The sequence below is a fragment of the Lissotriton helveticus genome, chromosome 3_1, assembly GCF_964261635.1.
Source record: "Lissotriton helveticus chromosome 3_1, aLisHel1.1, whole genome shotgun sequence".
Classification (NCBI taxonomy): domain Eukaryota; kingdom Metazoa; phylum Chordata; class Amphibia; order Caudata; family Salamandridae; genus Lissotriton; species Lissotriton helveticus.
In genome coordinates, this window is record NC_136061.1 from 1,764,196,176 (window position 1) to 1,764,211,270 (window position 15,095).

Genomic DNA, 15,095 nt, shown 5'->3' on the forward strand with positions numbered 1-15,095 from the left:
CCACCCAACTTGTTTTTTTAAGTTTAAAGTTTATTGAATGAACATATGTTAGCATATAAAAGTAATTACATCATATAAGAGAAATCACAATATGTGAACATTGTAAATGTAAATGTAAATTTAAAATAAATGAAAACCTATTAGTGATAAAAGAAGGGAAAGAGAGGGAGAGGGGGGAGTGGAAGGAAGAAAAATCAAGAACTCCAATACAATATTATTTTAAAGCAACAATAATAGTAAAGTTATTCGAAAAACCTGAATCTCTAATGTATGCAACAAGAACATATTTAAATATACTGTAAATATAAGTATATAAAACACAATAATTAAACGAAAAAGTAGAAGTATCGAAATTTAGTGGAATTAAGTTAAAAAGACAACAAAAGATTCATGGAGGTTTCCTTACTTCATCTGGAGTAATAACTATATTGGCAGACTTTGTTGCTGTATTAGTTAGGCAAGTGGAAAAAGGAAGCCATAAAAGGTCTCTTTTAATGGAGAGGGATATAGGAGAAACATTGCTTGTCTCCAGTCTATGATGAAAGCAAACAGCATTCACCAAGCTCTGAAAGTAACTTTGTCAGCTGTTTCCAATTGGAAGTTATTAAGTGAAGAGCTATTGCTAATAATAAACCAATTAATGAGGGAGTGGGAGTTGGGTGTGACCAAGAAGGTGATAAGGAGCCTAAAACGATGTTAGATAAGGAAAAAGAGACTTGGGTATTGAAAATTATATTAATTTGTGACCAAACTAGAAACCAAAAACGGGAGAGGGAAGGGCATTCAAAGAGCATATGCTTTAAATCAGCTGAAATCGCTTCGCATGACCAACAGGATGAAGAATAGTCTGCAGAAAAAGAGGCTAGCTTCGAAGGGGTTAGAAGAAGGCGTTTGAAGATAAAATAAAGAGTCTTTGCTGCTCTTGATGTTTTATGAATTTTTAGCCATAATTTGTCCCAAAAAGGAATAGACCAACATTCTGCAAGATCCTTTTCACAAGCCAATTCCGCCTTCCCTTTAGCCCTATCAGAAGAGAAAAACAAATTTCTATATAAAGAGGAAGCTGATAAGTTAGTAGATAATAAAGGGAAAGATTGGAGCATCTGGTAAGGATGTTAGGATAAGGTGGTAAGGAAAGAAGATAATGTATAAGATGTGGAAGGATTGAGTCGTATTGAGACTTACATGAAGAGGGCAGAGAATATTTTAATTGAATATCAGAAAAGGCTAGCGGAGTATTATTTAAAACTAATTGTGAAATCCAAAGTAAACCTTTGAGTCTCCAAGATTTCCAATAAATAGTGCGGCCTTTGATGCGTAATAGATGATTATGCCAGATAGGTTGTTGATCTAACGAGGAAGAAGATGGATATGAGGACGGAAGCTGTGGCATCAATAATTTGCGTGTATGGGATATAACTTGAGAGTGAATAGAAGAAATATTATTAGTAAAAGCAAGAGAATCATTCAAATGAAAAGGAGCTATAAAGAATTATTTTTCAATATTTAACCAAATAGGAGGCTGAACACATTGATCAGGAGAAAGCCAACGAGAAGATTGTCTGAGAGAGAAGGCATAATGATGAGATTTAAAATCAGGAAATTTGAGACCACCAGAGTATTTGTCAGCCTTAAGAGCGTTAAGAGCTATTCTAGGAAGTTTGTTATTCCAAAGGAATTTATTTAATAGAGAATCAACTTTTTTAAAGTAAAAACCCGGAATATGTACTGGGATCATAGACAAAAGGTAGAGAATTAACGGGGAAAGCATCATCTAAATAGAGTCCAAGCGACCCCACCAAGATAGAAAAAGTGGATGCCATCTATCAATGGATGTAGATAGATTCAAAGTTCTTCTTTTAAGGTTTCTGGGATAGTAGGTGAAAACCATAAACCCAAGTATTTTATTTTAGAGGTTTTCCAGGAAAAGCCAGTAGGAATAAAATTGTTTTAGACATAGATTATTTAAAGAAAGAACCTCACATTTATCTGAGTTAAGGCGATGACCGGAAAGTTGAGAAAAAGTGTTCCCTCGAGAAAGAAAGGCTGGAAGAGAAGTAGAGGGATTGGAGCAGTATAGCAGGATGTCAGCAGCATAAACAGACATTTTAACCTGAGTAGTGTCAAGTTTAAAACCATTAATTCTGTCATCTAACCTAACTTTTGTTAAGAAGTGGTCTAATGCAATTATAAATAAAGGAGGAGATAAAGGACATCCTTGACGAACACCTCTAAAAAGAGAAAAATAATCAGAGGTTTTCCCATTATTAAAAATAGAAGCTTCAGGGTCAGAATAAAGTAAAGAAATAAAAGAAATCAATTTAGAAGGGAACCCAATCCATTTAAGAGCATGGAACATAAAATCCCAACCTATCCTATCAAATGCCTTTTCAGCATCCAGTGCTATCGCAGCAATGGGATAGTCGAGTGAAGAGGCTTTACTTAAAATATTAGAGTAAACTCTAGAGTTATCTGAGGATAAAGGACCTTTGATAAAACCTGACTGTTCTGGGCCAATAAGGTTAGGCAAGATGGAATCAATACGGAGAGCTAGAATCTTAGCAAAGATCTTATAATCAAAATAAACTAGGAGATTGGACGGTAATTTTTACAAAAAGTGGGGTCTTTCTTCACTTTGGGGATTAAACAAATCATGGCTTCTTGAAAGGATCCTGAAGAGGAACCATCTTTAACAAAAGACTTATAAAGTAATAAAAGATGAGGAAGTAATAAGGAAGCGAAGTGAGCATAAAATTCACTAGTAAATCCATCAGGACCAGGAGTTTTGCCTCTTTTCAAAACGGACACAGCATGTTTAATCTCGGGTAAAATGATGTCTGCTTCTAATGAAGTAAAATCAGTATCATGAGGGGAAGGTGAATTTATCGATTAGAAGAAAGAGGAAAGTGCATCAGAAGTTGGGTAATGTTCTGGAGTATATACATTTTAATAAAATAAAACAAATTCATTTAAAATATCATCATCTTTAAAGAGCGAAACACTTGCATCGTTACATATGGAGTCTATTTTAGTTCATTCACAACGAATCTTCAAATAATTTGCAAGTAGTTTGCCCATTTTATTTTGGCCACCATAATAACGCTACTTTTTAAGAGATAAGAGGATGCAGCTTCTGTAGTAGACTTATTAAAAGAAATTTTTGCTTCAATAAGATTTTTTAACAAAGCTTCAGAATTGGAACGATAATAACAATATTCAAGGTGCTTAATCTTGGCTAATAACTGAGTGTTCTTAGCTTCAAAAAGCTTTTTTTTCCGTGAAACATTTATGATAAATCCTCTGGCTGCAGTTTTAAAAGAATCCCAAATCATTACAGGAGAAGAGTCAGGAGTAGAATTAAAAGAAAAGAATTCAGAAGCAAAAGCGGTGAATTGGTTTGTGAAGTTAGAATCCAACAATAGTGTGTTACTAAAACACCATCTGCCAGCACTAGGGGAAAAAGGTAGCAAGTCAAAATCTACAACAACCTGAGCATGATCCGATATTAGGATAGAATCAATGTCAGCATGAGAGAACAACTAAGACAAGGGTTTACTGAAGAAGATATAATCTATTCTGCATTGCGAGGTGTGAGGAGGAGAATAGAAAGTATACTCGCGTAAATCAGGATTCCAAAGTCTCCAAATGTCAACTAAAGCTTTACGGTGAATGGCAGAGGTGAATTGTCAGTGCATCATGGTATTGGAGAATTTTACAGATGAACGTCTGTCTAGTATAGGGTCGTGAATCTGGTTACAGTCACCTCCAAAAATAACATAATCATCATCTAACGTAAGAAGTTTGTCAGATACCTGAGTCCAAAACTTATTATCAACATTAACAGGTGCATAACCATTAAATAATACTAAGGGTATGTGGTAAATAAGTAATTTGAGGATTACCCAACGTCCATCAAGATAATTTTCCTGATGTACAACTGAAAACTGATGTTTTTTGTGACATAAAATTGATATACCATTTTTCTTCCCTAAAGCTGGCGAAGAGAAGACCTGACCCACCCAACCCCTTTTCAGTTTATCTGCTTCAGCTTCTGATAGGTGGGATTCTTGAATGAAAGCAGCATCAGTATTCAATCTAGCTAAATGGGTTAAGACACGTTGTCTTTTTATGGTGTTATTAACTCCTTTAACATTCCAAGTTACAACTCTAAAAGCAAACGATTCAAATGAAACATGCACAATTATTATAAAATCAATTGAAAATCATGTAAGACATAAAGCATGAGCAATCAATATGCAAATAATATAAGAAGTCAAAATTGAATTGTTTAGATGGAAGAGAAGAGAGAAGAAAAGATGGTGAAAAAGATTCAGGAGGAAGAAGATGAAGGAGAGAAGTAAAAGAGAAGCACTGAAAAAGATATTAAGAAAGAGTATAGATGAACAGTCAAAAGAAAAGAGAAAGGGGAGAAGCAAAGGACAAAACAGCCAAGAGAGAGGGAAGTAAAGAACAAGGATGTAATCCAAATTGAACCGGTAACAATGAGAAAAAACAAAGAAAAGACATACCAAAAGAAAACAAAGAGACTGGGGCTGGTGGAACCACATGAGGGAAACAGCACACCAGACCGAGGACTCCATAAGCACGCGCAAGGGGAGAAAAACCACCGAGTGAAACATGGAGACACGTACTTCAAGGGATCACAAAACCGCATCTAAGGGAAACCAAAAAGAGATACTATTAACATCTGAAATCACAACAAAATTCAGAGAACAAACTGCAAAAAACAAAATACAAATTACAAATGAACAAAATACAAGATACAGCAGGGATGAAAAAGAAAGGTCAACATGATTGAAACATCACTCCACATGAAGAGTAAATATGCTCAGATTATTATGCTTGAGGAATGTCCATCGATTTGATTCTACAAAAGTCTTGGAATTGCTGAAGCATCACTGGGTCTTCGTAATTTGTCGTCCTATTGTTGTAACTCCCTTTAAATAGACACGGGTGGAATAAGCCATATCGAGCATTTAAGGGCCGAAGAGCGGGTCTCATGTCCAGAAACTTTTTGCGACTGTCAGTGGTAATTTTGGCGTAATCCTGTGCAAAGAAGAGATTAGAGCCATTCCAAGTGATCTTCCATTTCTGCTTGGCAGCATGTAGAAGTTTGAGAAGATCCGTATACTCCAAAAAGTATAAGATGACACCCCTTGGTTTTGTTGCCAGAGAAGAAGAAGCAGAGGAACGAGAGGGTGGACCTAGACGATGTGCCCGTTGAATGTTTAAAGTTGGAGCGGTTGGAAGACCAAGCAGCGTAGGTAAGAATGATTGAAAAAAGGATATGGCATTTGATCCTTCAAGGAAAAACCAAAGGTGATGATGGACGAAGCGTTGACAATACAAACACTCACCCCCAGTCAACTGATCTGGGTTTAATCCATCACCGTTCTTTAGCTCACTCCGCCACCCCAGTTCAGACATGGCCATATGCAAATCAGTCTGACCCTGTGCCTCATGGGAACAGTCCAGCCCGAACTGCCAAGCCATGTCTTCCCTGGACCGGAATCAAGCTTCCCAGGACCGGTTTCTGGCATTACAGCTGTCTTCAGCCGGGCTTGCTTGACTCCACTGGATTTGCATATGGAGCATATGGAGCTAGGAAGTTTTTTTTGCAGAGTACATAGGCGACATTTTCACTTTTCCTGTCTGTAACCACAATAACTTACATAGTGGACCTAGACAGGAAAAAAACTGGTGGAAATGGTGGTGCATTACAGAGGGTGTCAAATATAATGCAATTCTCTCTAGTCTTGGGTCCACCCAAAAAGTTTCCCAGTGGGCAAAGTGAGGTAGCTTAGCTGTTGGGAAATCTACCATCATCACCACTATAAAAGAGGAAGGGTACACAAGAGGAGAGGAAGTAAGGCATTTGCCAGTTTGTCATCTGTCATTTTACTGTGCACCACATAGTTATCAAAACAGAACCGAGACCCTCTTTCTATAGCTAGGCAGACTGGCAGTAAACCAGCAAGCATGAGTGTTGAGGTGTGGTTGGCTCTACAAGTTGAAAGAAAGTGCTCCAAAAAGTCGATGGTAAGTTTTTACAGCGCTTTAGAAGCGGCAGAAGGGTTGAATGAACCACTATATAAAAACAGGTTATCCTCATTATTACGCTGGCCGTATTCATGTAATTTTGGGAACTTCGCATTACTTTCATTATGTGAAATTCTTGGAAATTATGTAAATCCAACACATTACGGCATTACGCCACTGTTTGAAGCAAAACTATAGCATGGGAACAAAGCAAACAACCAGAACTCGAGCAGCAATTATTCGCCGAAATTGATTGATTTTGGACATGAGGATGCAACTCCGATAAATTATTGAACTAAATGAAGTATGTGCATTTCACTTAATCTCTTGTAACTATCCCGAAGCTTTGCGGTATCTTGTGGTAACTAAAATAACTACAACTGATTGCCATATCTAAACTCCAATCTTTCCACTGGTATAATGAATTGCAGGTTTATAGAGCCAGGGGTAGCTGAACTCCAGAGCACTAGGCAGAGTCACTTCGGCAATGGGAGACCCAAGTTGGCAGCCTGGCCTCATCCCAGGTAGACATGGATATTTGGTCCTAAACGGAAAGCTTGGCCTCCTTTTCACCCCAGGGACAGACGAGCACGGGCCGGCAGACAGACTGAGCAAGGCCTTGAGGGGCCGTCTCCAGGGTGCTGAAGACATAACTGCAAATCACGCAGTGAAGTCTCTGGCTGTGTGTGGGCCACAGCTGCAATGTCAGCGGCAGATGGACCAGTTCATTGATTATACATGTCTAAATTCACAAACTGAACCAGTGAGAAACAAACAGAGAGAGAAAAAAAACAAAGAGAGAGAGACAGGCAGGCAGGCAGAGATTTGGATGGATGGGTGGGGTGAGTGGGAGGGTGGATGAATGGATGAATGGAAGGATGGATGGATGGATGTTAGGTAGGCCTGGCTGATGAGCTCCCCACCGTTCGCAGAGTTTGAAGAGTTTTCGCCCTCCAAAGAGCAGTCGAAGTTCCGAAAAACTTTGGAGTTTTTTCCTCTCTCGCACTCAAGTTAAACCTAATGCTAGACCACCTGCCAGTGAGATTTCTTAATGCAGGTGGTCGCGGATGGTCGTGACCACTCGCATTGAGAAATCATCCGTTCACTTTGAGGAAGCTGCAGCTCAAGTAGAAAATCCACTCGAGCAGCAGAAAGAAGCAGCGCCCTCTTGCTGCACATGGTGCAGTTCGTGCTTTCCAGCACGAGACCAACACCCGGCCCCACAAATCAGTGCTAACAACGCAACCTAACACAGTCCACCGCATGTGGAACTCTGCAAAGCGCTGCAGAGTTTTTGATTCACTTCGCGGAATTCCACGCAGAGGCGAATGGATGGATGTGGCAGCTGGTGACTTTTGAAAGTGGTGGTGTGTAAATCTCTTCAAGTTGAACTGAGCATGTAGATTCACTTCGTCTTGGAAGGTTTAGAGGGTTCGCCCAATCTCTGTATGTGCTCTCATGTTGCTCACTGCCTTCTTCTCTGCAGAGGTGACTACTGATTGCCTCTCTCCAGCTTGCTGTCACCACTTCAAACTGGCAGGATCCACCAGACCTACATGGTCCAGACGCAAGTCCTGTGTGTAGGGCCCATCCTGGGCCTGCTTTTTGGCATGCTGTGACCTCCGCAGTTTACAGCTCATAGCAATGGCCGTCTGCCCTTGCCGTCCCACTACAAATACTCTTGGGGAGAAGGAATTGTCTTCCTGGCTGCCTGTTCACATGCTATCTTGGGTCGGAGCTGCTCCACCTTGATGGTAGAGAACCTCAGCTCACAGGATGCTGTCACAGGATGCTGGCCTTGGGAAACTTACATAAGTTGAATTCCAAAAGAAGTGAGGAGTAGCAATCCATCCATTCAGTCATCTACTCACTCACCGGTTCATGCACCCACTGATTCATCCATCCGTCCATCCATCCAGGCCCTCTTGTGCATCTGCCCACTCCCTTATCCACTCATCAATCCGTGTAGTTGATTTCTTTTATTATTCGATCCAGCACTCAAAGATCAAACTACCCACCCACGCAAGCATCCACTTGCCCATTGAACCACCCATCAAACTAGATATCTACTTACCCTCCCATCCAACCATACACCCACTCGGGTATTTATTTACCCATCCACCCAGTAACCCCACTGGAACAGATGCAACCACTCACCCTCTCGAGGTATCCACTCTTTCACCCATCTGTACATCAAACTATCCAGACAGTCACCCATCCGACCTCCACCCACTCATGAATTCCCTCACTCACCCATTCAAGCATCCACCCACTCGAACATCCACTCTCATCCATGCAGCCATCCACCCCGCTATGCACTCTTACCCATCTATCTTACACATCACTCCCTCGTCCATCAACCCACTCACCCCTCCACTCACAAACATGTACCATTTACTCTACCCAATAACCGATTCACTTATATACACACAAAGCGGCCTACCAATAAAGACTTTCACATATAAAAAAAAGTCAACGTTATTGCCTTTGACAGGTCTTGTTAACAGTGCAATCAATATGACAGTGAAGAGCGCTGAGTGATTTGTCTCCATTATGTTGGTGTGTGTAGGCACAGCGCAGAGACACAAGGCGCCATTCATCCACACACAAACGTCCGGAAGGCCAACCAGGGGCCTGTAGAGGACAGAAAAAAACATCTAGAAGTTAATGGGAAATAAACAAGTAATGAATTTTTACGGACCAGTTGCAAAAGTGGTGTTTGCGCTTCTTCCCTCGGGCTGTTTCAGGCTCTGGATTCTGTTTCGAAAAGCTATACTCCATTGCTCTGCCAGTCCGACCCGTCCCATAGCTCAGATACAGCTTTTCCGGCATCAAGACGTGCTTTTTTTATCAACAACAGGTGGTGGAAGACGTGATCTAATGCTGGGCTGCCAGTGCTTAATTTGTAAAAACATAAGTGCCAGGGCCCTCGTCAGGAGGCCACTGCTGTGTGTGCCACCCATTGACCCCTGCCGGTGCTGCCAGTGACAGCTCTGACTATTCCAGGCCCCCAAAGCTATTAGAATGGCTTTGGAGGCAGGTATTAGTAATTTTCAATGTATATTTAACCTTTTCCGTGCTGATGACGGAACCGCTCCGTCATCAGCTACGGTGGCGCTGTGCTGATGACGGAGCGGTTCCGTCATGGCCCACCCGACACGCCTGGGCGGCGCTGATTTTGCGCCTGCGTGGCGCGTTCTATTAAGCGGGCGGGGCCATGACGGAACCGCTCCGTCATGAGCACAGCTCAACCGCGGCTGGTGACGGAGCGGTTCCGTCACCAGCATGGGCGCGCCGCGCGGCCCCTTCCCCCCTTAGCGCTGCGGCAAAGGTGTTAAATAATGAACAGCAGTTGTTGTGTTCGTCTCTAAATTAAACAAACACCGCCACCATGTGGCAGGTTCTCATAAGTGCAGGTGCTGACAATTTTGTGCTGGTGCCCAGCACCGGAAACGACCGGCTCAAACTAGCCACTGGCAGATACACAAGGCGCCCATTGAGCAACAGTGTAGCCAGTTACAGAGTACCTGCACTTCTATTTTTCCTTTTCAAGCACTGAGTGTAGCCCAGCGTCACGCTCCGCTCTTCGCACAGAGCTTTACAGATTCTCCAGCTCTGTGTCATGGATGGGGCAGACGCAGTCCAGCCATGCGTAACAGGTGCAGGAGACAAGAGTTGATTACCGAGTGCAGTACCATGTGACGTCTGCTTAAAAATATGTCCTTTGCTTAGGCATCAAGACACTTTTCTTTTTTGTAAGTGGAGGGCTAACGCTTCATAATGGTAAAGAGTGGCAGCAATGGCCATTCTGAACAAGCTGCATGGATGGACAGATGGATGGACGGACGGACCGATGGAAGAATGGTTGGATGGCTGGCTGGAAGGATATATAAATAGCAAGACAAACACATATTCATTGATAGATATCTAAAGCCGCGTGGCTCCCTCTCCTGTAAATATAATGCCAGGCCCTGGGAGATGGGGTCCCCGGGTGACAAAACCGGGGGCCAAAAGTGGCCACATCACCCCCGAAAAGAAATTTCACAGGGCCTTAACGTTGGGGTCTCCAGGGGCAAAATCGACCCTGGGAATGGGGCTGTATGCCCCTCTCCCCTTAGTTTTTATTAGTGACCCTAGGGAATGGGGTCCACAGGGCCTATCAAGGCTTGTGGAGGGCGGCTGCGTGCCCCCCTCCCTTTTATTTAAAAAAATGGCCCTGGGGGATGGGATCCCTAGGGCGTTACATGGTTCTGGAGGGGGGCTGCACAGCCCCCTCCTTCTTTATTTTTAATAGTGGTACACCAGGATATGGTTCCCAGGGCCTAAGGAGGGTCAGCAAAGGGGGGCCACGTGGTCCCCACACCTTTAAAATATATATTGCCCTGGAGGATGGGGTCCCCAGGGCCATAGTAGGCTCAGAAGGTGGACCACATGGCCCCCTTCCTCTTAAAAAAATAGGCCCTGGGAGTTCCAAGGCCGGACTTTGTGGTCAAGCCGCCCACAACACACAGCAGAAGGGTCTGTACGGTGTGGGTTTGGCTGCCTTTGGGGCAGTTGAAAGCCGTTCTGACTAATTTATGTATACCCTTTTGTGGTATCTGCGTTCAAAATATTTGGTAAACATATGTCTTGCAAAAGGTCCTAGACCCATCTGATACATCTAAAATACGAGGAAGTAGAAACCTCATATATTAATCAAGGCCCAGTAATATAATTTAAAATCAGGCAGGGTCCACCCCCTATTTAACAATGGAAGTTCGAGAAATGTGATCTCCTTAAGAGGTCTTTGATCACTCTATAAGAAATACCTAATAGCAGAGTCAGGTCTTTTAAATGTGGAGTTTGCTACAAGTAGTGCAGTTGACCATAATAAATTAAGAAATGTCATATAATGATCTTAACTATGATACATCAACTAACATGAAATGTAGGCTACTGATGCCAGTTCTGAAACTTAAGAATGTATTTCTTTAATAGGGGTTTATGCTGATGTAATCAACATGACTACTAATCCTGACACCCAAGTAAGTTACTTCTTTAACGGTATTCTGTTCGGGTTTGAAACTTACATGATTTACAATGATTTGAGTTGTTTCCAAGTTATGGCTATACCAAGATACTGTGCCAAATTGATCTGCCTCTATTTTAATTAGGTCCAAAGTCTTACTAACTTTTGAAGAATAGACCCCCACATCAGCTGCGCTTGGAGAAAACTTCATCTTTACACCATTTAAGTCAACCAACTCTATGCTTGAATTCTGAAGCAGCTGTCTGAGATAAGGCTCTAAATATATTGCAAAAAGCAGAAGGAAAATCAGACATCCTTGTCGGGTACCCCGAGTGATGCTTACATAATGTGATATTTGGCCCATAGCTATTATTCACACTTTAGAACTAGTGTAAAGGAATCTGATTTGCAACTTAAATATATATTTTAGAAAAGCTCACTTGATTAAGTTCATAAATATGTTGATGAAATTCAATCAAATGCCTTTTAACCATTGAGTAAAATCATACCAGCCCCATAACCAAGCGTATCCTGATTACTTACATTGCACTCATAGAATAATTTCTTGTAGAACTTCCTACATCGAGATAATATATTTTCTGACTCTTTATTTACCCTGTAACAGAGTTGATATTGAATATTCTTTACTCGACATGCACACTAGACTTAAAACCGAAATCATAACATGTACGCTACATACGTTGATGAAAGACATCAGAGAAAATATTTAATTATCAGCACCGTAAAAGTGTGCTTGATTAGATAGAAACAGTAGGATTAATCAAATAACAATAATAACAAGATGTTATAAAGACTAATGAGAAGTTTAGCAATTTTATTGATTTCAATTGCAGTGTTTTCAGAAACTCAACATTGGTGCAAATGAATGTTGATAGGGTTGCATGCTTGAAACTTTGTGTATAAGTAGTTAATATCATAAAGAATATATAGTAATGAAAATAAATTTGTTTTGATGATTTTCAGAATGAGTTGAGATGTTACCACTTTCTAAAAAGTGTATGAGTAGGCCTTATTTGGTATCGTTTATTATTAATATAAAAACTACTGACAAAACTATTAATATTTCTTAATATAAAACATTTGATTTACTTTATTATGGTTTAAATAATTATTAATGAGTCGATTCACTAAAGGAAGATGATTCTAATGCATTGGAACTCTCTTGTTGATGCTGCATTATTTCATGGCTTAAGGAAATGAACTTTGACATGTCTCTTTCAAATGCTGCTTCAACTGTTCCTGCCTAATGTAACAATTTGTCTATGGATGAATCCTTATTACTTGTGGTATAAATTGGTGGGAACCGATCCTTGGACTGTATCCATGAAGGAGCTGCAAATACATTCTTCTTTTTTTGTAACTAACCTGCAAGGGTGGCAAAGGCTGAGGTTTCTCCTGACTAGCTTTTGAAATAAGGCTTGAGTAGCAAATGATACCTGACAAATGGAAGATGACCACATAATGAACAGACCACTGTGGTTCAATCACTGATGTCACAACTACATCATCTACAATAGAAAGACGAGCTCCCCAAAGGAGGGGCAGAGATACAGATCGAAAAGCTCTTTTACTTTTGTTTAACAACTTGGGATGCTTTTGCAGCTGCTGCTTTAATTGCTGATTGATTTGGATACCTTTCCTTGCCGACAACCTGAACTCAGTGCTTTGATTTTTCTTTCTAACAGCCGCGGCCCATGCAGGTAAGAGCGGTAGGTCCAGGGGGAAAATTATTTATTATTTATTTAATTAATTTCCCCTCGTGGTCGTCTGTCAAATACTCCAATCCAGGCCCCACTATCCCATTGATCTTACCTGCACAGGCCGCGGCTGCTTTCCAACTAACTTTCTAACTTAACTCTTTGGTATTGATTTGGTGAAATACCAAATCTAATCTTTACTGATTTTGTTATTTTCCCTTTTTCATGGACATTTCCCAGATGACTTTAACATGACCCTTTGTCCCTTTTTCTGAATGAGGTTTTTCCTCCGTTTTTAAACCATCCCCCTGCCTTCATTGTTAAAAGGAATCTGAAATGCTTGAACTATTTTCTTTGAAAACCTTTGATTAATGTGTTTTTTTTAACACTATGTGGTATTGGCATTTTAACTGAGCTACTTAAAATATAGTTTCTATGCATTGATTTTGAATAATTCATAGAATAACTACATTCTCTAAATTGCCTCAGTCTGGTATTGCGTCCTGATTTTCTTTCTTTGAACTGTGCTATTAGTTGGATTCTAAATGCATAAAAGAGATAGTCATAGATTGTTTCCAGAACATCAAGTCCTGGTGCTTTTATTTTGCTTAGCAACAGCCGAGGTATTGGGTTGTATCATTTCGGTTAGATTAAATTTCTTCAGGGGGTCCTCCAATTAAAATACTTTATTTTTACAGTATGGTTCAGAGATTAGTTTATTTGAACCTAATTTCGAACTTGTTAGTTGGCCACTAATTAATGGTCCTCATTGGGTGGCTAACTGTTTTGGACATATTGAAGTGTCACCCTGTTATGATGATGATTATACGGAGGGGAATTGTGGGGTCATACTTCCGCCCAGAATCTCCAGACTACTGAAAATAAATTTATCAGGCAGTTGGTGGCATTACCTTTGAGCACCCCGCTTTTTCCGCTGAGACTTGATTTGGGCCTTAGACCTATCTCGGAAGAGGTGGGACTAAGACCAATAATCTTTTGGCGTCGTATCTGGAGCACGCCTGAACTTATGAACTACAGGAACGAGCTTCAAGAGATTCTTGGTCTACCCAAATCAAGACAAATCCCATGGCTCAGGTATATTAAACAAACATGTGAGATATTGGGCAGACCAGAATTATGGCTAGATCCATCTAAGGCATGTAGTAGGACCTCACGCAAACTCCTCTCGAGGGAATTTCATGAACTGAAGCTATTAGCTACAAAGGGGAATATACGGGAGGGGTCTTTGACAGATTCGTTTATTAAATCCAAAGACTCATACCAACTTGAATGCGTGCTAGATGGCATCGCTCCCGTCCTCACCAGAAAATTATTCATGCAATGGCGTTATGGCACACTTCCTATCAGGGCATTTACAAACCACTGGGCCCAGTCTACTTCTGGCGAACAGTGCCCGTCATGCTCACACAATCTGGAAGATGAACTGCATATTATATTTTTTTGTGAGGCTTACCAAAGACCCAGGAAATACTGGCTGGTTCCCCTTCTTAAAAATCTTGGCTTCAGCCGATATCTCCCTGCTTATAGAATTGTAAAGACGGATTTCTCACCTCCAACTGTCTTTGCCGTAGCAACATTTCTAACTGCGATGTGGCACATCCGCTCCCGCCTTTTGAAAGATGAGGTAGATGCGGGATAAATGAATTGCACTGATGATTTTTAATTGTAATATACAGCAAAGGATTTTAAATTCGCTTATTACAATGCTTTTTTAATGATGTTTATTGTATATTATCTGCATCGTGATTGAAAATTTGTTGTACTTCTTTTATGATCTAAATCGATCGAAATAAAGATTGAAATGATGATGATGATGATTACTTACTTGGAATCCTTGTTCTGGTTCCACACTAGAATGTGAGGCTGACGGCACTCGAGGAAAGTCAGTTGCAGCTGATTTCCAGAGGAGGTCGGACGCTAGGTTGTGTTCTCCACTAAATATCTTTATTTAGATATTCAGTCTCCTGTCTTCATTTCAAGATTTCTCTTAACACACGCCTTACTAAGACCAAAAAAGAATCATCAGAAAACCAGTGCCTCAGTGGGTAGACAGTAAAATTGGTTTTCGTTGAAATTCACGAAGATAGTCTGATGGGCCCAGTGTGGTTGCTGGAGTAGAGGAAAAAAGTTCCTGCTGCAACAAAACGTTGGTAGCAGAGGATGGTTGATGGCAATTTTAGCCATCAGCCCTACCTACTTCATCTTTAATTTCTGTACTTTTTAAAATACTGTTGTTTTACCTTAGTCTTATATGCCAAAAGTTTAGAGGCTGATTCCAAATACTCTAG